Source organism: Sminthopsis crassicaudata, chromosome 2, assembly GCF_048593235.1.
Source record: "Sminthopsis crassicaudata isolate SCR6 chromosome 2, ASM4859323v1, whole genome shotgun sequence".
NCBI classification, from domain to species: domain Eukaryota; kingdom Metazoa; phylum Chordata; class Mammalia; order Dasyuromorphia; family Dasyuridae; genus Sminthopsis; species Sminthopsis crassicaudata.
In genome coordinates this window covers 654,663,657-654,685,338 of record NC_133618.1, presented here as the reverse complement: position 1 = coordinate 654,685,338, position 21,682 = coordinate 654,663,657, and the positions used below count along the sequence as shown (strand labels likewise).

Sequence of the window (21,682 nt, the reverse complement as noted above, 5' to 3'; positions counted from 1 at the left end):
AAGTCTAAATCTCTGAACTCTTCAGTATGGATATGTAGCCCTTCTAATCATGACTTCAAATTCAGGAGACAAGACTCCCTCAAGTCAAGTCAGGGAAAGCAATTCAGCAGACTTCAGCTTTCATAAACTCAAGGATCAGTCTTCCCCCCAATATACACTGGCCCCCATACATCCATCCCTACCTCCTGAGCCCTTCTGTGTCACATTATCAACTCCTGTGGCAATGATCAAGTCTCCTCCATCTAACAGAGTTCCTGGCGAGGAAGCACTATATTTCTTCTCCCTTTTCCTCTCTGCCACCAAACCAATACCTCCCAGAGGGGACAGATCCCTCTTCTTTCTCCTATCACTTTCTTCTGAGACCTTATCTAGGGCTCTGTCTGAAGGAGATCAGGGCTACAGAGAAAAAAAGGAAAGACAGGAGCTACATCCAGCCTGCTCCCCTCAGCCTTGTGTGTGTCTAAGATCAGATGCACATCCCTCCATCTGGTATTCCCCAGTACATCCTTGAGGAAGATCCCGAAGTATATAAAAAAGGTGGTGGGGGTAGGGAGCAGGAGGAAACATTGCCCAAAACCCTGGCTGTCAAATCAAATGCTCCTCAGCTTTATCACCATTATTTTTAGTGAGATTTTGCATTATGGTACCTTGAGTTCTAAATTAAATGTCAAATATAATTTGGCACTACAAAGAATGAATTATGTGACTGCCCTTAGAAAAAAGCATTGAGTTCAGTCCTGGGTGTGAAATTGGTATCTGCCTTATAAGGGAAGGAGCCCCCCAATGCAAACTAATTGATTAGAAGCTGACACTGAAGGCAAACTGCTAATTCAGTGTGATTCCTGTCTTGGAGCCCTCTGGCATCCGGAGGGAAAAGGGGGAACTTACCCTTGAAGAGAAGGGGCTAAGGAGAACTCATTTCCCTGGGCTGCCTCAGGACTTCAGGCATTCCTCCCCTTCATTTCTACCCCCCCAACCTTGCCTACATCTGTCTGACTTCAGGGGGTTGGGATGGGGGGGAAACACATCTGGCCCATGTCATTCTCCTTTAAAGAAAAGGGAAGTATTTCCCGTAGTGGGAGGGCGGGAGGGGAAGGGGTAATGAGGGAAAAGGCTGTATTTGTCTCCCAACTTGATGACAAAGTGCCAATTCAGAGCATTAGCGGAGAGCATCGCATCCTCCCAGATGGAGGACAAACTCAGAAATCTAAGGCCTCCTCGAAGGCCTCCAAGGGGGCCCAGACTCCTTTCCCCCAGGAAGGGCAGGAGGGAGGGAGAAGGAGGCTTGGAGATAGCAGAGGAGGGAGAGAGCCAGGAAGCATACGTGTGTGTGTCTGAAAAACCCTCCGTGGAGTAAACAGTTCTGGCAAGGGGGCCGTGGCCTCCCCCTCCAAGGAGTCTGGGTTTAATTTTCAGGTCAGTCCAAGGAGTGTTGGAAGGAGGAGGAGGAGGAGAAGAAGAAGAAAAGAGCTAAGCTGAAGTTCTAATGTAGCCAGGCTGGGTTCTGTCACTCACTTACAGCATGCTGATGACTCAGGGCAGTTTCAGCTGTAAGCAGCCCATGATTTATGGACACTGAGTGAACTCCTGCGGCAAAACCCAGCCATGAGATCAGAGCAGCAATAGGGCCTTTTTTTTGGCAGGAGACAGGGCCTGCATTTTTCTCATTCATGCCAAACTGCTTTGCACGGCAATTAGCTCTGTCCTCATTTAGTCTCCAGTCCCAAAGGGTAATGAAAGTCATATATCATCTTCAAGGCTGCTAATTATCGAGCTCAGTTACAGGTAGGCTTTGTAACTGTGAGAAGGGCCTGTCGACTTGATATTTATTACTCTTCCAATAAGCAAGCGAGGGAGGGGGTGATGGGAGAGGGTGAAGGGTGGGGGGGCAGGAAAAAAAAAAACTTTCTTGAAAGGCTGCCCAAACCCCAAGCTCTGAGATGTCTGACATACCTTCTGCAAATGTGCTAGTCAGAGGGGAAACGTCTTTATTCCACGGAACCATTTTTCAGACTGTAACTAAACATTCCTCAAGAACAGAGAGCCGGGCGTTTGCAAAAGGAAAGGAGGCGCTTTGGAGGGACTGGGCTAACCTTCACTCATGTCATCGGGACAGGGAGGCCGTGGGAGTGGGCAGGGGAGGTTGGGTGGGAGGAGAGGGGGGAACATGGGGGAGACGGGCAGAAGGAGCAGCCTCATTCTCATTGTCCGGGACCCCCTTGCTAATCCCTCCCAGGCCTAATGGGTGCACACATTGGGATGTAGGGCCATATTTTGTACATATGTTGATGATTATTGTCTCTTACAGATTTAGATTTGCCAGATTATATATTTCTAGGAAGAGACTTTGCTTTTAATTATTCTACACTACTGCTAGGTGGGGAGTGGTATCTCAGTTCATGATCAAATTGATAGGTTTTCTATTGATCTTTCTATTGACTTGGGAGAGACAATAGCTTATTTTTTTTAAACTTAATTATGCTTTTTAAAATGAAAAAAGATATTAAAACAATTAAACATTGGCATTCAACAGTATGATTCATCATTTTAAAAAAATGACATACAATGAGAGCATGATTTAAAGGAATGCAAATACCTCTCTACATATAATTACAGGAATTTCAGAGTTGGAAGAGACCTCAGCAGCCTTCTACTCCAATACATCTTGAAAAATAATTCCATCTACCAGTTTATTGCAGTAGATAGAGTGCCAGTGCTAGAATCAGGAAAACCTGAGTTTAAATCCAGTCTTAGCACTTACTAGCTGTGTGATCTTGGACAAGTCTCCTCTCCCTCAGTTCCTTCATTTGTAAAATGAGAATAACATGAGTGACTTGCTTCTTGTAGGAAGTAAAATAACAGATGTAAAGTGCTTTATAAGCTTTAAAACATTATGCTAATATTAGATGTTTTGTTTGTTATTATCATTATTATTATTTTCAAGTTCCCCAGACCAGAAAACTGATCTAGCTATTATTTTTATTTTTCAGATTCATCCTAAACTAAGAAAGTAAAGACCCCTGGGGTTGGCTGGGAGGTCTGAAACTCAGGCTTGATCTCAGTCCATCCCTACTAATGATCTATTGGGAGAAGTTCAAGGGCAGTTTTTTTTTCAGTGTTAACAAATATTTCTTTCCAAATCTATCTCCAATTACTATTTGGATTATCACAAGTGTTGTTATATATATATATATGTATATATATATATATACACACACATATATACATATATATGTATATATATATATACACATATACATATATATGTATATATATGTACATATATACATATATATATACATATATACATATATATAAATATATATGTATACATGTACATATATAAAAACAAAATGTTTTATAAATATTATTTCATTTCATCTTCGTAACAGCCTGGGGAGGTAGCTGCTATTATTATCCCCATTTCATAGAGGAGAAAACTGAGGTTGACAAGAGGTTAAATGACTTGCCCAGCATCACACAGCTGAGCCCACATGTAAACTCAGACTTTCCAGACTCCAGTCCCAGAACACAATCCACTGCATTATCTAGTCACCTTTAAGATCTCCAGGGATGCCGTTAAAATGTAAAGGGAGAGAGCGGAGGTGGGAGGTTATATCAAATCCTATTAGTCATTAATAATATAAATTGTTATGAATTAGCAAATGAGATTGTTTTCCAATTAGTTCCCGATAGGGCCTTGGGGCTAGTTTGGGTAGGGGAAAGAAACAGGAATGAATAGATTTATAGGTTAGGACAATAGCCAGGAAGGACAGGCTGGTTAAGGACCAGTGGTGATGAGTCCTGAGTCACCAGATTACAAGAGTCATCATAGAGCTGAGTGGGAGGATAATTAGGACTGTTGTTACTTGTCCTTCAGATGACCATGACATAAATTGGATTTGAGTGAGGGAGGGGCTGTGCAAGGTCACCTGCCTCATTTTCCCTTCCAGAGCCATCTGGGTCCAGTGCTGACCTCCATGCAGATGTTTTAGAAATCCAAGTCTCTAATTCTAGCCCACATCTCCATCTGGAAGGCTTCCCAGAAGCCCAGATTTAACACATCCCTAACCAAACTAATTATTTTCTCCTCAAAACTTGCCTTTGCTTCTAACTGGCATTTCTGTATGAGGTACCCACCATTTACCCCGGATCTCGCTTTGTGATCTTGGACCTATGATTCACTCTTTCCTCCCCCTCCCCTCTCACGTCTCATCATTTACAAAGTTCTATTGATTCCACACTCATAATGTCTCTCTTGATTATTCTCACTTCTCTGTTCTCACTAATCTGACCCAGTAGAGGTCTTCTCATGACTAGTTATGTATCTTTTCACTTTATTCCCTAACCATTCTCTCCCCATCCCTCCTTCATACCATTCTATAGCTCCTTATTGACTACTGAGTAAAACTCAACCTTCTTTTCCTGGCATTCAAGACCCTCCCCACACTGTCTCCTCTCTACCATACCAACTCAAACATTCTTTTCTCCAACCATAAATTCTTTTCTCTAATCCCAAGAGCTGGCAGCTCAGCCCATAGAATGGATTGGTACACAACTAAACCTTTGCTACAGGGCAAACTTTTTGTAGTTCAGGAACAATATCAGTAAAGTTTTGTGATAATCCTAATATATTGTTGTCCCAGAAGTTGTCCATCCTTCATTTTTGAAGAGAACTAGCGACATTATGGAGTGATGTCTTGACTTGTGTGTGAATTAGATTTAAGAGAGACAGATCTACACAAAGTTGTCAGCCTTCCTCTCTCTTTTGGAGTTATCGAAGTCCAAAGGCGAGACAATAGTCAAGATGTGACGGTTGGGGATGGATGACCATGATGTTGTCAATATCTAGGAAGTGGTTCCGGTCTAAAAGTGCCAAATTATCTTGCAGCTAGAGCAGTGGATGGCTCATTAAAAGGACTAGAAAGACCCTCCTTGGTATTATTTATCTTCACTGAAGTTTATTCTACTCATTTATGTTCTTCCTAAGCTACTTCCTCTAGACTTCTTTAGAATAATGATGTTGATAATATGATAGCTAGCATTAATAAAGCTCTTTAAGGTTTGCAAAGTGCTTTATATGTGCTAGTTTATACGATCCTTATAACAGCCCTGGGAGGTCAGTATAGTTATTATTTTGATTTGACAAGAGGGAGAAACTGAGACTGGAGGGAGGTTAAGCATTCCCTAGAGTCACATAGCTAGTGAGTGTCTACCACAGGATTCAACATGGGTCTTCCTGACTTTAAATTAAGCACTCCACTGAACCATCTATATGCCTGAGAGTCAGTCAGTCAAAAGACATTTACCAAGGCACTGTGCAAAGTGCTGGGGATACAAAGAAAGGTAAAAACCATCATCTTCTCCTTTCTGGACTTCCGTTCTATTGAGGAAGAGCATGCAAATCTTATTATATATAAACTATATGCAATGGAACAGGATGCCTCAAGGTGATAGATTCCCTTTCACTGGAGGTTTTCAAGTAGAGGCTGCTGTCAGCCTCATTACAGCAGGATTTCTTTGGAATAGGGGTCAAACTAAATGCTCTTTGACCAGGGACTGCTAGGTGGTGAGGTGGATAGAGCTCTGGGCCTGGAGGCAGGAAAGATTAATTAAAATATGATGTTAGATATTCTGGCTCTGTGACCTGTGGGGCTAAGGTTCATATAAAATAATAATAATAATAGTGATAATAATTCTCTTCCAAAAAGTCTTGAGATTGAACTTCTGCCTCCCTCAGTTTCCTCAGTTGTAAAGTGAGGATACTAGTAGAACCCTCTTCTCAAGGTTATCAGGAGGTTCAGATGAGATAGTATTTGTAAAGTACTTTATACAATGCCAAGCACTTAGTAAAATGTTTATTTCCTTTCTTCCTGATGAGAATCCTTCTTATTCAAGAATTCTCTAGAATTTTCAGATAATATTAATAATATTAATTGGCAATAATAAGATTGAGCAGCTAAGTGGTACAGTAGACAGATCTCTGTCCTTAGAATTAGGATGATCTGAGTTTAAATGTGACCTCTGATTATTTATCTTCATTTGAGTTTAGTCTCTTTAGAATCTGGATGACCACTTGGAGATGTTGTAGAGGAAATCTTGATTAGGGATGGTCTCTGAGGATTTTTCATCTCTGTCCAAGGTTTTGTGAAATTGAGTCTTCCCATCACCTCTTTTTCCTGAGCCCAGTCAAACCTTCCTTTCTCATCCATTCTGTATATTCTGCTCTTCCTTCTGATTTTTGTGCCAATGAAGGAGTCTCATGGGCTTTGGTCCTTATACTTCCCTTTTAAATCTGACACATACTAGCTGTGGGATCCTAGGCAAGTCACTTAACTCCGATTGTCTTGAAAAAAGAGGTATAGAATTTGGAGTTAAAAGACTTGTGTGATTCTCATCTATCTGGAAATTTACTACCATGGAAACCAAGTTTCTTAAGTTTCCTTCCTATCTGGTCCAGGACTAATTATGTCTCTGATTCCTGGTCCAAAAAACATTGATTTTACAACTACTTCTTTTGTACATGGAATTGGTATTTTTAATTTTTTTTTTATTTTGGCCTTACAAAGATGGATTTTTTTGAAAAAATGAATTTTAATTAGGAAAACTGTATCCTTCAGTTAAAAAAAATCAACCTCCCCCAAGAACACAATGGTGAAGAATGTGACTAGCCACTGGTTCACATAAAAGCAATGTCGTGGTTAAATGAAATCCAAGGTCCAGATGAGTCAGCAGGGCAACATGCTACATGGGAGGCTACGTTAAAAGAAGCATCATATGGAGAAGGCAGCTTCTCTGCCCTGACTTCATTAGATGGCATCTGGAGTACTATGGTTTGTTCTGGACCTCACATTTGAGAAAAGAAATAGACAAGTTGGAGGGTGTTCACAAGAAGGCACAGGAATGATGAGAGGACTGGAGAACACACCATACAAGGATCAGTGGAAGAAACTGGGAATGTTTAATCTGGAGATGGGAAAAATTAAAGAAGGCATGGAGGATGCCGCCTTTGAGTATTTGATGGGTTGTCAGGTCAAAGAAGGATTAGATTTATTCAGCTTGGCTTCCAAGGGCTGAACAAAGAACAGCGGGTGGAGGTCACCAAGAGGCAGATTTAAACTCCATGTGAGGAAAACCTTGCTAACAACTGGAGCTGTCCCAAAGTAAAATGAGCTGCCACAGGAGGTGGAAAATTCTCCCTTCTCCAAGGTCTCTGAATGACCATTTGCTGGAGGTGCTGTAAAAAAACCCCTTGATTAGGGATGGTCTCTGAGGGTCTGTCCACTTCTGTCTGAGGTTCTATAAAATCAAGTCTTCCCTCCTTTTTCCAGCTCTGAGATCCAGCTCAAGCCTCCTCTTTCACCCATTCTGTGTATTCTGTTTTTCTGTTTTTTTTATGCCAATGAAGGAGCCTCATGGCTTTATTCCTTAGAACTCTCTTCTAAATCTGTCATCTTGGATCTATCATCTTTGCTTATTTTTCTCTTCTATCTCCATCATCACTCCTTTTCTCCTCTGTTTTGTTTCCATTCTTTCTCTTACAATACCTGTCTTGGTCCAGCATCTCATTTCTTCCCTTTCTTGGTCCACATGGCTTTTTCCAGGCCCCAATTATATTGCTTTGTGGATATGATTGTGGTTACACAACTCCCATCTGCATTTTCAAAACCATTCCCATCAACTCTTCCATTTTTAATCTAAGATCCCACATTTAGAGAAGCAGAATTACATTGTGTAAGGTGTTAGATTTGGAGGAGGGAGAGATTTATGTTTGCATTTTGACTTTTAGATTTATCATAGGCAAGTCACTTAATCTCTCTAGTCCTCAGTTTCTCAATTTATAAAATGGGAATGATAATATTTGCACTCTTTATGTTATAGAGCTGAAGAGTTTTTGAGCTTCAAGACTTGGAAGTGAATCAATATTACTATTATTATTATTATAATATGTGAATCTTGATAACAATAGTACCTTGTTTGGAATTCCCCTCCACCTCTCAAAAAAAGATTCACAAGCACTTTCTTGGAGAGAAGTATTTTATTGCAGGTAGTGACATCCATAATGCAGTGGAAAAAGGGAAACAGATAAACATGTAAAGAGATTTTTGAAAGTTTTGAAGCCATGGTGACAAAAGAAATTATTATATTTTTAACATGAAGGATATGAATAATTGGGAAAGAATGGAAAATTTTAATAAAAATGCTCCTTCTTCCTTTTCCCATGGGCGAGAAGAAGAATTTTTAAAAAATAAATCCCCTAATTTTTCTTATGCATCCTTGGATCTCAAGACTCAGGGGGATCTCATACTATTTGTGTTTTGGTGAGAGAGGGAGCTCTAATAGCTTCTGCCCCTTGTGCTGGCCTTCTGGAGACTTGTTTGGTTCGATCAGGGGAGGGCATCCCAATTAGGATAAAAATTCACCCTGGAACTGGCAGATTCTCAGACTGAATCTGACTGTTACTAGTTCTCATGAGCTGGGGGATAGAGAAAAGGTAAGAGTAGGTAACCAAGATCAATCAACAAGCATTTATTAAGTGTCAAATACTGTATAAGGAGAATGGAGAAGTGGAAGATACAATGGGTACAGACATCACCCCATTCTCCAGTAAAATATGATTCCCACATGTCTCTTATGATTTGTTATGGTGGGATAGAGTATACCACTAAGTTGGGCAGAGGGGTTATTAAAGAGAAGGACTTAGTTTTTATATGTTGTGGGAAAACAAGTCTGCAGACTGAAGAAGTTAGAGGAAAGGTATGATATAATAATATAGGATAACAACCATGTTAATAATATACCAAGCTTATCTCATGCCTGCAGGGTTCACTGAGTTCTTCTAATAGGATCTCCTATACTCTGTGCAGTCCTGGGAAGGAACATGTTTGTACAGGCCTGGGGAGAAAAAAAGGATGCTTCATTTCTATTTCACAGAATAGTATTAACTGAGGTTTCAGGGATCATGGCATGTCAAAGTTGGAAGGACCTATAAGCTTCTCTAGCTCAGTTTCTCCTCAAATACAGGAATCTCTTCTATGATATTGATACTGGATAGCCACCCGGACTGTTCCATTGTTGAGCATTGCAAGTTTTATTTTATTTTATTTTATTTTTTTATTGCTAGAAATCATTTATTCATTGATCCATTGAGACAGCAAATAATTATATTCAAATAATGCTGTCTTAATTGTTATTCTTTTTTAAAAATTTTTTGACAATATATATGCATGAGTAATTTTTTTATAATATTATCCCTTGTATTTATTTTTTCTAGATTTTCCCCTCCTTCCCTCTACTCCCTCCCCCAGATGACAGGCAATCTTATACATTTTACATGTGTTACAGTATAACCTAGATACCATATATGTGTGTAAATCCAATTTTCTTGTTGCACATTAAGTATTGGATTCCAAAGGTATAAGTAACCTGGGTAGATAGACAGTAGTGCTAACAATTTACATTCACTTCCCAGTGTTCCTTCTCTGGGTGTAGTTGTTTCTGTCCATCATTGATCAACTGGAAGAGAGTTGGATCTTCTTTATTTTGAAGATATCCACTACCATCAGAATATATCCTCATACAGTATTGTTGTTGAAGTGTACAGTGATCTTCTGGTTCTGCTCATTTCACTCAGCATCAGTTGATGTAAGTCTCTCCAAGCCTTTCTGAATTCATCCTGCTGGTCATTTCTTACAGAGCAATAATATTCCATAACCTTCATATACCATAATTTACCCAACCATTCTCCAATTGATGGACATCCATTCATCTTCCAGTTTCTAGCCACTACGAAAAGAGCTGCTACAAACATTTTGGCACAAAAAGGTCCCTTTCCCCTCTTTAGTATTTCCTTGGGGTATAAGCCCAGTAGCAGCACTGCTGGATCAAAGGGTATGCACAGTTTGATAACTTTTTGGGCATAATTCCAGATTGCTCTCCAGAATGGCCGGATTCTTTCACAACTCCATCAACAATGCATCAGTGTCCCTGTTTTCCCACATCCCCTCCAACATTCATCATTATTTGTTCCTGTCATCTTAGCCAATATGACAGGTGTGTAGTGATATCTCAGAGTTGTCTTAATTGAGCATTGGTAGTTTTAATTGAACTCTTCTCTCTCCTCTCCCCCAAAGGATTATAAGATTTAGGGTTCTAAGGGAAATTAGAGACATCACTTTACAGATGAGGAAACTAGTACTTCAGAGATGACTGACTGAAGGTCATTCAGGTATCACAGAATCTGAAAGGGAAATAAATCCTCAGAAATCAGCTAATCTAACTCATGTCTGACTGAGAAATAATAATAATATAATAATATTAATAAGGAGTAAAACCATAATATGAATCCAGATCTCCAATCTGGTGTTCTTTCTTCTATACCAGGGGTTCTTAATCTGGGTTTTTGAACTTGTCTAGTGCTTAGCACAGTGCCTGGCACATAGTAGATGCTTTTAATTATCTTTTAATTAATTAATTAACTGATTTCCCCGCCAATATTTTGACAATTGTGCATTTCAATATAATTGTTTTCTTTTGTCATCCCTGTGTATTTTATTTTAATGCATTTAAAGATATTATTCTGAGAAGTGAGTCTCTAGGCTTTACCAGGCTGCCAGTTTTGCGTCATTGACAAGTTTTATCTTATCACTGAACCTCGATGACTCTGGAAGTGAGAGTTAGACTGTTAAATTGTGCCATTTTTCTCACTAAAATTCAGTTCATGCACAAATGAGGAAATTGGTTCTCTTTGAAAACAAAGAATGAGGAACAAGAAGAAGGGAGCCATGTTACAAGAAAAGTTAAGAACCCTTGTCCTAGATGTCCATCAATTGGGCAATGGTTAAACAAATTGTAGAATATGAATGTAACAGAAATGAGGAGCAGGCTGATTCCAGAAAAACCTGAAAAGTCTTACTTGAACTGATGCTGAGTGAAGTGAGAACATTGTACATAGTAACAGCAACACTGTGGATAATAAACTTTGATTCACTTTGTTTTTCTTGTCAATACAATGATCTATGATAATTCTAAAAGACTCATAATAGAAAATGCTATACATATTCAGAGAAAAGACTATGAATTGGAGCATATTATTTTCACTTTTTAATTGTTTTTTTCTTTCTCATGGTTTTCTTTTTTGTTCTGATTCTCCTTTCACAACATGACTAATGTGAATTATATTTAATATGATTGTACATGTATAACCCATATCAGATTGATTGCTGTCTTGAGGAGGAGAGAGGGGAAGGAGGGAGAAAGAATGGAAATCTTAAAAATAAATCTTATAAAAAATAAAAAAAATACTAAGCCTTGCTCTATACCATGATACCTCACTCTATTTGAACTGTGCACCCCTCTAATTTCACCTAATGGTCTTGGTTCTGCTCTCGGAAAGACAACTTTTGGAGAATAAATATTTGTTAAATGAATCAGCCAATTTATACTAGCTCTACTTTATCTTCTAAATTGACAGCTCTTTAAATATTTGAAGGTTTCAATCACATCTCTTCTCCAGGCTAAACATCCCTAGTTCCTTCAGCTGGTCTTCAAATGACCTAATTTTTAGACATCTCACCATTCCTGTCTTCCCAAGGATGTACTCCAGCTGTGGTTAGGTAGCAGAGTACAGGAGTCTATTATATTCCTTAATCTGAATGCTACTATTAGAGAAATAGCTTTAAACAGCCTCAGGAAACTTGGCTCGAAAGGAGCTTTTGATTAATGGCTGCTTCCAGATCTTCATATGAACAGGTGTCAAGTGAGATCTCTGTCCTAAACTTGAGCAGGGATCCCACCCCCAATTCCCAACCCAAACAAGTCAGGCTTAGAGAGGACTCAAGAATCCAGCTCAAAGAATTGGCCCAGATCGACACAATGGAGACCAAACAGGTAGCCAGGGATTGCTCCCCTCCCAGCATACACATTGGTCATTCAGAGCCAGACAAATAGTTAGCTCTAGGCTTGGGCATTTGTTGTGCTGGCTGAGATGTTGAGCTAAATGGTCTATCTACTCCTTCCTCTCTTTGGGATTGGAAGAAAATGGGAGAAAGGAAAGACACATTCTGTGGGATGTGGGTTTGGGAGAGTGCAATCATTTGAAAGATTTTAAAGATTATTGGTGAACATCTGGATTTTTGAGAACAGAAAACTCATCAGTACTGTCAGGAATGGGGCCAAAGGTACAAGAGAGATGGGGGGGGAGTGTAAAGAGGGCACACAGAACCTCCCCCTCAACATAAGGGTGTGGGTGTACTACTTGATTTAACTTGATGTGAGACACCCTTGTACATTGGTTTACATTAGATTTAGATCCCTATTCAATTAAATTCAAATCAGCAAACATTTATTAAGTAACTACTATGTTCAAGGCACAATGCTGAACATTGGATTCTAATCAATCAACAAACATTTATTAAGTTCTCTTTATGTTCAAATTACTACATGGTATATGATAGTAAATGCAAGTATAACAGTCACGGGAGGCTTTCTGACTTTGTTGTTTTTTGTCCTTCATTTCACAGAAGACCAACATCCGTCATTGGTGATGTCTTGGCTTGTGCATGAATTAGATTTAAGTGAGGTTGAGTTGCACAAAATCATCAGCCTCCCTTTCTCTTCCAAAGTATCCGAGTCCAGTGGCAAGACAAAAATAAAGATGATGCAGATGCAGTGACATCTTCAATGTTTGACCGAGTTCTAAGCGCTCCATGGCGCCTGCCTTCATGGTCATTGGAACAAACTGTTCTCATCTGCCCTCACATGGGAATAGACTAGGTTTAATCTTGGGGGATCCCAGCTCTTTCCCATACTCACTAGCTCTTTATGCTCCTACCTCAGTGCCCCAGGGAAAAATATTTAAAGTTAGTTTTGTCTCATGTGTGGGGAACCACAAGACAGCAGAAAGATATTCCATATATAATGTTGATCAGGGATGGGGTAGCTATTTATTTCTGCCACATGAAATACTGAATGATACAAAGGACTTCAAAGTGTGCATTGACAAAGACTTCAACATAAAGCAGTAACTTAATAACTACTCTCAGGTAGTTGATACTTAAAACATCAAAACATGAAATACTTTTTAGAACTGCCAAATAAGTATTTTATCTTCACTTTAGCTCTGTGTTATCTTCCTAAAGATGGTAATGTAGACCAAGGAGATGAATTCTGCTTTGTGTTGCTAGTCATCTTCTTTAAGAAACACTAGTATTTGTAAGAGAAAGACAGAGACAGAGAGAGATGGAAAGAGACAGAGACAGAAATGGAGAAAGACAGAAAAGAGAAAGAGACACAGAGAGACAGAGACACAGATACACACACACACACACACACACACACACACACACACACACACACACAGAGATAGAGAAAGATATTCAGAGAGAGACTTGGAGAGAAAGAGAGAGAGCCAGAGAGTTTTATGTCTAGATACAGGAAAGAATAGAGTTTAAAGTCATTTTGGTTCAGTGGTTAATCCTTTCTGCCCCAGTTTTAAAGAAATTCTGCCTTCCCCACTCCTACAGCCATCAATGGTGACCATTAAGTATGTGATCCTAAAACATCAAGCTTTTGCTGATGGGGGAAGGGGATTAACTTGTTTTTCAGGTTTTCCCCTCAAGAAGTTTACAGTATGGTTGAAGGAACAGAACTTACAAATTTACAATACCAAATAATATGATACCTTTCCAATGTAAAACACAAATACTAAGTACTATAGAAATACATAGGGAAAAGAACTCATTGTGAACTTGAGGGAAAACAGAAGGCATCATGAAAGAAGTTTAACTCTACAAAGCTAACAAAATAATTTTCTCAAAGCACAGGTCTGATCAAAACATTTTCCTTGCTCAAAATGTTCAGTGGCTCCCTATTGCTTCTAGGATAAAATAAAAATCTTTCATCCTGGCATTAAAGCTTTCTATCATCTGTCTTTATGGAATCACAGAAAAATAAAACCATAGATCAGATTACTCAACACTTTGAATTGCTCCTCAAATTTAACATTCCCATCTCCTGCCCTTGTGTATTTATACACATAAATTATTATTATTATGATGTGTATTCTTCTCCCTACTTTTCCTATTCATCTTCCCATTTACCCTCTCCCCTTGAATCACCTTGTATTTATATTTCCTGTTCTCCTTGTAAAAGTAAGCTCTCTGAGGGCAAAAGCTGTTCTCTTTCAAATCCTTTTATCACTTGGTACAGTGTCTAAACACATTAGGCATTTAATAAATGATTGTTGAATAGAAGGAAATTGAAGAAGGATTGAAAGAAGCAGTAAGGAGAGAAAGACACCCCAGAATTACAGATTCCCATGAGCAAGGTTCTAATAAATTGAGGGTATTTCTCATACTTCACTTAGGGTCTCCTGTGTGCTATATGCAAATTATAATAAAAATGAGCAGATTTGGGCTCTTTCCTTGTCTTCTTTCATCAGTCCATTATAAGAGCCATTTATAAAATTGTATAGGGTGTTCAGGAGGATCAGCACCTCTGGTATGAGGGCTTTGGGTTGCTCATCCACTATTGGTATCCTTGGGATTCACCCAACTCTCACCTGTGGCTCCAAGAAGATTAGCATGAACAGTGTCCACACCTGGTAAAACCATCTTGGCAGATAGTCTAAACCAGATCAAGGGTAATCAACAGATTTCAAACCTGTGTGTGAGTTAGAGCTTAGTTTTGTCCAAACAAGTAAAGACTTTCCCTGGTGGAATGGGTGGACGGGGACAATTTGTTTCAATAGTCACGGATGTGGCGGCTTCTGTGGAACTCAGAGTTTGGTCAGACATAGAAGATGCCGAGAGCATCTATTGCATCCTGGGCCATTTCAGTCATCTTGGCTTTTGTCTCACCATTGGCTTTTGTCTCACCATTGGATTTTGACGAATCTGGAAGAGACAATGAGGCTGTCAATTTTGTGCTACTCTACCTCCCTTAAATCCAATTCTTGCGCAAGTCATGACATCATTCCATGATGACACTGGTACTCTTTGAAAACCACAGACAAAAAACAATAAGACCCATTCCTCTACCCAAATTGTAGTAAATGAAAAGCATTTAGGAAAGTGTTTGTTACATACAAAGCCCTGTGCTGAGAATTGGAAATACAAAGAGAAAAGATAATGTCTAATCTCAAGGAGCTCTCTTTCAAAAGTGTGGAGGTAAGGAGATAACACACATGGAAAGTATCAGCTGAGGTCAGATAGGAAGGTTCCTCAGGGAATATTGGCAAGATAGGTGTTAATGCTTTTTGAATGTCCTTTCTGCAGATAAAATAATTTTAATTTCTGATATGGAACCATATAACAGTGGCTAGGACTTTGTTAGTGAAATTTCATTCTGTGTCTTCAGGAGCAGGTCTGTGTTACTCACTGAAGCAGGCACTGGGTCACATCTCCTTGTGCGTTACTCCCTAGCATGATGGCTACAAGGGTTCTTGGAGGCAGGAATGGTGGTCTTGGGAGAAAGGGATGCTACTTTCACCAGGCTCTTGTATTTCACTGCCTGATATAATGGTGGTTTTATATATATATATATATGTATGTATATACACATATACATATATATATATGTAACATATCTCTAAATATGTTTATAATAGTGGTCCAGAAGGTGGGCTCCTTCAGTGACAATGCTTAGGGGGTGGGGAAAAACATCCATAGTCTGGGACGAGTTATATTCTCATGGCTCATGAGTTGGGAGCCCTGGGCTATCTTTAATGGAGTTTGAGAGGAGAGGATAGTTAAAAGGTAGCAATGGTTTGACTTAAATGCCACAAGTCTCATACCCATATTTCTTCCTTAAGATGCCTTGTTGTTTCTCCTAGGCTGACTTGCCTGCCCCCATAAGACAGTTGGCTTCACTGGAGAAGGGTTGATGGGTTTCTGGGTTGATTACAATGGGGTTGGAAACAAGAATGGTGATTTAGGGGGCTGTTCCTAAGATTCTTTTGGATCCTGGGCTGTCTCCATCAGAACTGGGAGGAAATGGTGGTGGTGATTTGACTTGCTCAGTACATGTTGCCTCCTGTCTCTTCCTCAGAGTGTCTCTTTTCCAAATAACCTTTACAGTTTGACTAACCACCTTTCTACTTTTTTCCTTGCTAAAGGGGTGTGTGTGTGTGTGTATGTGTGTGTGTGTGTGTGTGTGTGTGTGTGTGTGTGTGTGTGTGTGAGAGAGAGAGAGAGAGAGAGAGAGAGAGAGAGAGAGAGAGAGAGAAAGAGAGAGAGAGAGAGAGATATCCAGAAAGAGTACAGAGCTTCTCAAATCAAAAGAGGGATGGATATGGAAAGAGACATCAAGGTTTTGTCCTGGCCCAAGTACAGTGCAAAACTTGAAGGGTTTTAGTTGTTGACAGATACTCATTATAAAGGCACGAATATGAATCAGTAATGTCTTTAACCTCCTCATTTATCTTTTTTCCTTACCCAGTTTCATTTTCGTGGGCTTTATGGCCCCAGGCTCCATATAGCTCCTCTGGGATTTTCTGGCAATCTCTAAAATGGGTCTTGTGCAGGATCCCCATGAGAGGGTTAAAAAATTACAACACATTTCTAGCCATCATTCAGAGAGTTGCCTGGGAATGTGGATTTTGAACCAGATTCAGACACAGGCTTTCAAAAGAATAGATTTAATCTTAATTTTGAAGGTGCTCCGATTGATTAGTTGGCTACCTCTGGTCAGATAAAGTCTCACATAGTTCCATGCCTGCCCTTGTCAGGGAGGGTCTTCCTAGCCATTATGTGTTGATGGGATGGGAAGAGCCAGTAGATGGCTTTGAGCTGAAGACCAGTAGATGGGGATAAAGAGCAATTCAACAGCCAAAGAACCCAGAAAGGGCAGGAAAGAAGGCAGAAATATGGTACCTAATGAGATTATACAACCAATAGAGAGCAGCAAAGAGCAACGAGATTATACTAGAGGAAGATGTTGGCAATCCAGTACTTTGGTGGCAAGAATAACCCTGGCCTCATGTTCTGGCCATGCATGGTTCTTATATCTGGGGTCTTCCCACCCAAAATATGAATTGACCCCTTTAAACATGTTACCTTGGCTGCTATATACACCTATCATGTGTGTTTGTTGGTCACGCGTGATCTCTGGGTATTTACTCTCTCATCCCTACTCCTTGTAGTAAGTAGAGAACAGCATGTATTATGTTCCCCCCCCCCCCCCCCCCCGAGGCTGGGGTTAAGTGACTTGCCCAGGATCACACAGCTAGGAAGTGTTAAGTGACTGAGATCACATTTGAATTTGGGTCCTCCTGAATTCAAGGCTGGTGCTCTATCCACTGTGCCACCTAGATGCCCCATATATTATGTTTACAGAAGGGAAATCTATTCTTATCCTTTTATCTTCCGGGTTGCTTGATTAAATATATTTTGTTCTGAACTAATATATTCTCTGGTTGGCTAGTAAAAGTAAATGCACCAGTGGGGGCTCATGAGCTATGGTTTTTGAGTGGGTGCTGATCCCTAGAAATCTCCAATCTAGGTAGCTTTTCTGGAAATCCAAATGTGAGAGGGACTGACTCAGTTAATACAAAAATTGCATTTATATATTTATAAATATATTTAAATAATTTGATGTTTATTATCTCATGTTAGCCTCATTACAGATTTAAGTATGTATTTTACACATAAGGAAACTGAGGTCTTCAGAAATTGATTTGCCTTAAATTATGCAACTAATTAGCAGCAAAACAAGAATGCAGGAGTCCTGATTCCTAGCTTATAACTCCTTCCACTATCCTATATTGATAATATATGAGTAAGTGGGATGAAGATGAGAATGGATGAAGATGAAGATGTGATGCTATCAATTTCTGCTAAATGATGATGGATTCCTCTTCAATAGACATAAAGGACCACTCTACCCTTTTATCCTTAGAAGTAGGCAGGCCTCTTTTAGACTTTGTGAAAGAGAAAGAGATGGGAGGCCAGAGGCCTAGAGAGGAACTGAAGGAAAATAAATTTTTCTGAGAGTCAAGAATGGCTACATCCTGGGACAAAGGTTACCAGAAGAGGGAGCTTAGTTTCTCCTGGGGAAGAGTCAATAGCAGCCCATCTAATAAGTGCTGTCTATGACAATTTCATTTTTTCATGATGAAAAAGGAAAATGTCTTTTTTTCTTTTCTTTTGTCCAGTGCTTTTTTTCTGTTTAGACAGACCAGAAATAAGATCATGCCAGATAAGTTCAACTGAAAAAAAAAAAGGAAGTGGGAATGACAAATAAAAACACAAACACACAATAAGAGACTTACCCCCCCCAAAAAAAAATCAGAGGGTGGGGGAATGATAAATAGAGACAGAGACAGAGAGACATACACATACAGAGACAAAGAAAGAGAGTTGGGGAAAGGGGGGGTGTGGAGAGAGAGAGAGAGAGAGAGAGAGAGAGAGAGAGAGAGAGAGAGAGAGAGAGAGAGAGAGAGAGAAGAGAGAGAGAGAGAGAGAGAGAGAAAGAGAGAGAGAGAGGAGAGAGAGAGAGAGAGAGAGAGAGAGAGAGAGAGAGAGAGAGAGCGCGCATTTGTTAACTGTATGACTGAAGGAAAAGTGGGTCAATCTCTCTGAGCCCTCAGTTTTCCTTATCTGCAAAATGGAGAAAGTAATAACTTCCCCAAAGAATTCTTATGAGGATCAAGTGAAATTATGTATGCACAGAGCTTTGCAACTTTATACTACTACATAAATGTGGGTTTATTATAGAGAGAAAGTGGAGAAAGAAGGGAGAAGGGAAAAAAAAGAGGAAACAAGAGACAGAGAGACAGAAAGGAGGGTTAGAGAAAAGGAGACACAGAAGGAAGTGAAAGGAAGAGAGGAGAGTGAAAAGAGGAGAGGAGAAAGAGATGGGAAGAGGAGAGAAGAGAGGGGAGAGATGAAAAAGAAAGGAGAGGAGGGGAGGAAAAGGGGGAGAAGAGGAGAGTAGAATAGGGAAAGTGGAAGGGAGAAAAAAAGAGGAGAGGAGAACAGAAAAGATGAGAGGGGAGAAAAAAGGGAGGAAGAGGAGAGGGGAGGGGAGAAAAAAGGGGAGGAGAGGAGGAGAAAAGAGAGGAGGGGGGGAAGGAGAGGAGGGGGCTGGGAAGGAAGAGAGCCAAATCTCAAAAAGAGGGAGAGAAACTCCAACTCACAGAAACCTTCCGAGAGCAGAAGGAGGAAAGCGGGCCAGAGCGGGATGGAAAGCGGCCGGGCCAGAGCCAGCCAGAGAGACTAAGAGCAGAGAGAGAAGGGAGCGCGCGAGAGAAAGGTTACGCCGAGGACCGGGGAGGGGGCTAATTGTCAAGGTTCTATCTGGCGCGGTGATTGATGCGAGGCTGGGCTTTCTGTCAGCCTGTCACGGAGCAGGAATGTTTAATGTTCTCATTATTGGTTACGCTGTTGTGTATATTTCTCTGTCAGCACCGCGGACCCAGCTGAACTGCCAAGGCACTTCAAAGCCCTGCGGGTCATTCATCATCCCCCTGACGCTCCAGCAAATGCTCAGCCTCAGCTCAGTGCCAAGGATTTGTTATGACTTGTGAGCCGGCTGACAGACAGGTCTGCTGCGGGAAAGGAGCCTTTTTTTGTCACTCTCTGCAAACAGCAGTGCTCCCCTAATGGCCCGGCCACTGGCGGAGGGGCCGGGCGGCGCCCGGGGCCGGGAGGCCGGAATCCTCCGCGCTTTCCGCCACGCGGGAGGGTCACGCGCAATCAGGACACCATCTGTTGGCCTGCCGGGGACACGTGGGAGGTGGGAGGTGGGGAGCGACAGAATGGCAGTCTTGGAAAAGGAGGCCATGGGGCACGGGGGAAAGAGCGCTGACCCCGGGGCTCTCTGAATTTACCTGTGTGACCTCGGGCGGGCCCCTCCCCGGGTCTCAGTTTACTCGTCCGACAAATGAGGGGATCAGGTCCGGGTTAGCTCTAAATCTATGACGGCATGAAAAGAGAGAAAGAGGAGGCCCGACGAAGCAGGAGGGGACAAAAGGGGAAGGGGGGGGAGGAAGTAGGTTGTGCTGCTCAGAGATCAAAAATTGAAAAAAAAAATTATGGTTCATACCAAATTGAAACCATGTCTTTAGCCTGTCCCCAACTCCTCCCCCCAGGGTGTCAGCTGGGGCTGGATGGATATCTCTGAAAGTTGTGATGAAAACTGAGACACAGAGAAGAAAGGAAAACTTACAAACAGCCAAGGAAAAAGAGAGAGAGAGAGAGAGAGAGAGAGAGAGAGAGAGAGAGAGAGAGAGAGAGAGAGAGAGAGAGAGAGAGAGAGAGAGAGAGAGAGAAAAGGAGGAAGGGAGACAGGGAGAGGGAGGAGGGGGGGGAGGATGGGGACGGGAGAGAATATCAGAGCTTTGTTTCCTTTCCCAGGCCATGACATGATTAATCGTTTTCTTCTGATCTAATTTTGGAACATGAAAAACAGCACATTTGTCTCGAAGAAAAATGATGTGCCGAACTGCGCAGATGGAAATTTCGAGCAATGAGAAAGATTAAAGTGAAACTCCGCTCCTTAGACCTAATCATGAGTTGTAGATTATTCTGTCGGCCTAGCCAGATGGTAGCCCTGACTCCGCAGCCCCTTCTTATATTAATGAATACTAGACTGTTATATTTGACTTAGGTAAGTGAAATGTCTATCAGGCGTAATGGACTGCCAGGCAGCATAACACATGTTGTACCACTAAGGGTCCTTGCTGCATTTTTCATGTTTTATACTAATGGAGAACATTTTGTTTCCTACTGTTTTCCATCATTGTCACTGTTTGCTAAATATTTTCACATGTAAGGGGGGGAGGGAAGAAGGAAGGAGAAGGGGGAAAAAAAAGCCCCACCACCAAACTTGTGTCCAGAGCTAATTTCCTTCACGTTGGGCCTCGGCTATAATTCTACAAGTAAAACAGTCACCCGAAGCGGTGAATACAGGAACTCAATAGTAACGTGATTAAGTTCCTAGTCAACAAGACTACACTAGACTGTATGTTAACAAACCTAATTATAGGCAACATGGTGATGAATGGGGCCCAGGTCCTTGCTGCACATCTCTGAGGTCATAGCTGGAAGAAAAGTTTGACCTAATAGTCTCCTGGGATGGGGGGACGAGGAGGACTGCCCTAAGGAAGGGGGTCTGGGGGCTGTCTCTCTGTACTCTGAGGCTCTCCTAGGCTCCCTCCCATCGCTGACCTCCTTCGGAATCCCTGGGGCAGGCTGCTGCTGCCAAAAAGCATTTCGGAGGAGAGGGTCAGAGAAATGAGCAACTGGGAATTTTCCTTCCCCTTCTCCTTTCCCCTCCCCCTTCCCCTCCCATTAGGCTGGTGGGGTGGTTTCCCATGCCATTTGCACCAAGCTAGGCCCCATTAAAGTTATGAATGTCATTGGGATTCTATTAGGATGGATTGGTATTTCTGGCTTATTTGTCACAGAGACCAGGCCGGCCCTAGGGAAGGCTCCAAACCGATTCTCTTCTGGCTAGGTAGACAGGCATCTCCCCTACCTTCTCCCATCCATCCCAGGACTTCTTGGATACGCATACATAGGCTCCCAAAGGTAAAATTTCAGCTTCCTGACAACTAACAGCTGACTATGTCCAAGATTGTTTTCTGAATTATGGAGAGAAATTTTTCTTAGTTTGAGGACAAGAGAATTAGAGGTGAACATGGGGACCCAGAGAGAGAAATAAATAAAAGATACTTGAAATA

At 41.1% G+C, this 21,682-nt stretch overlaps 1 long non-coding RNA gene across 1 annotated transcript; it reads left to right on the top strand.

Annotated features, from left to right (window-relative positions):
* Positions 1–19,727: 19,727 nt before the first annotated feature.
* LOC141553831 (uncharacterized) lies at positions 19,728–20,506 on the top strand. Its single transcript, XR_012485670.1, has 2 exons — positions 19,728–19,894; positions 20,355–20,506. It is a non-coding gene; the product is annotated as an uncharacterized LOC141553831 (long non-coding RNA).
* Positions 20,507–21,682: the final 1,176 nt, after the last annotated feature.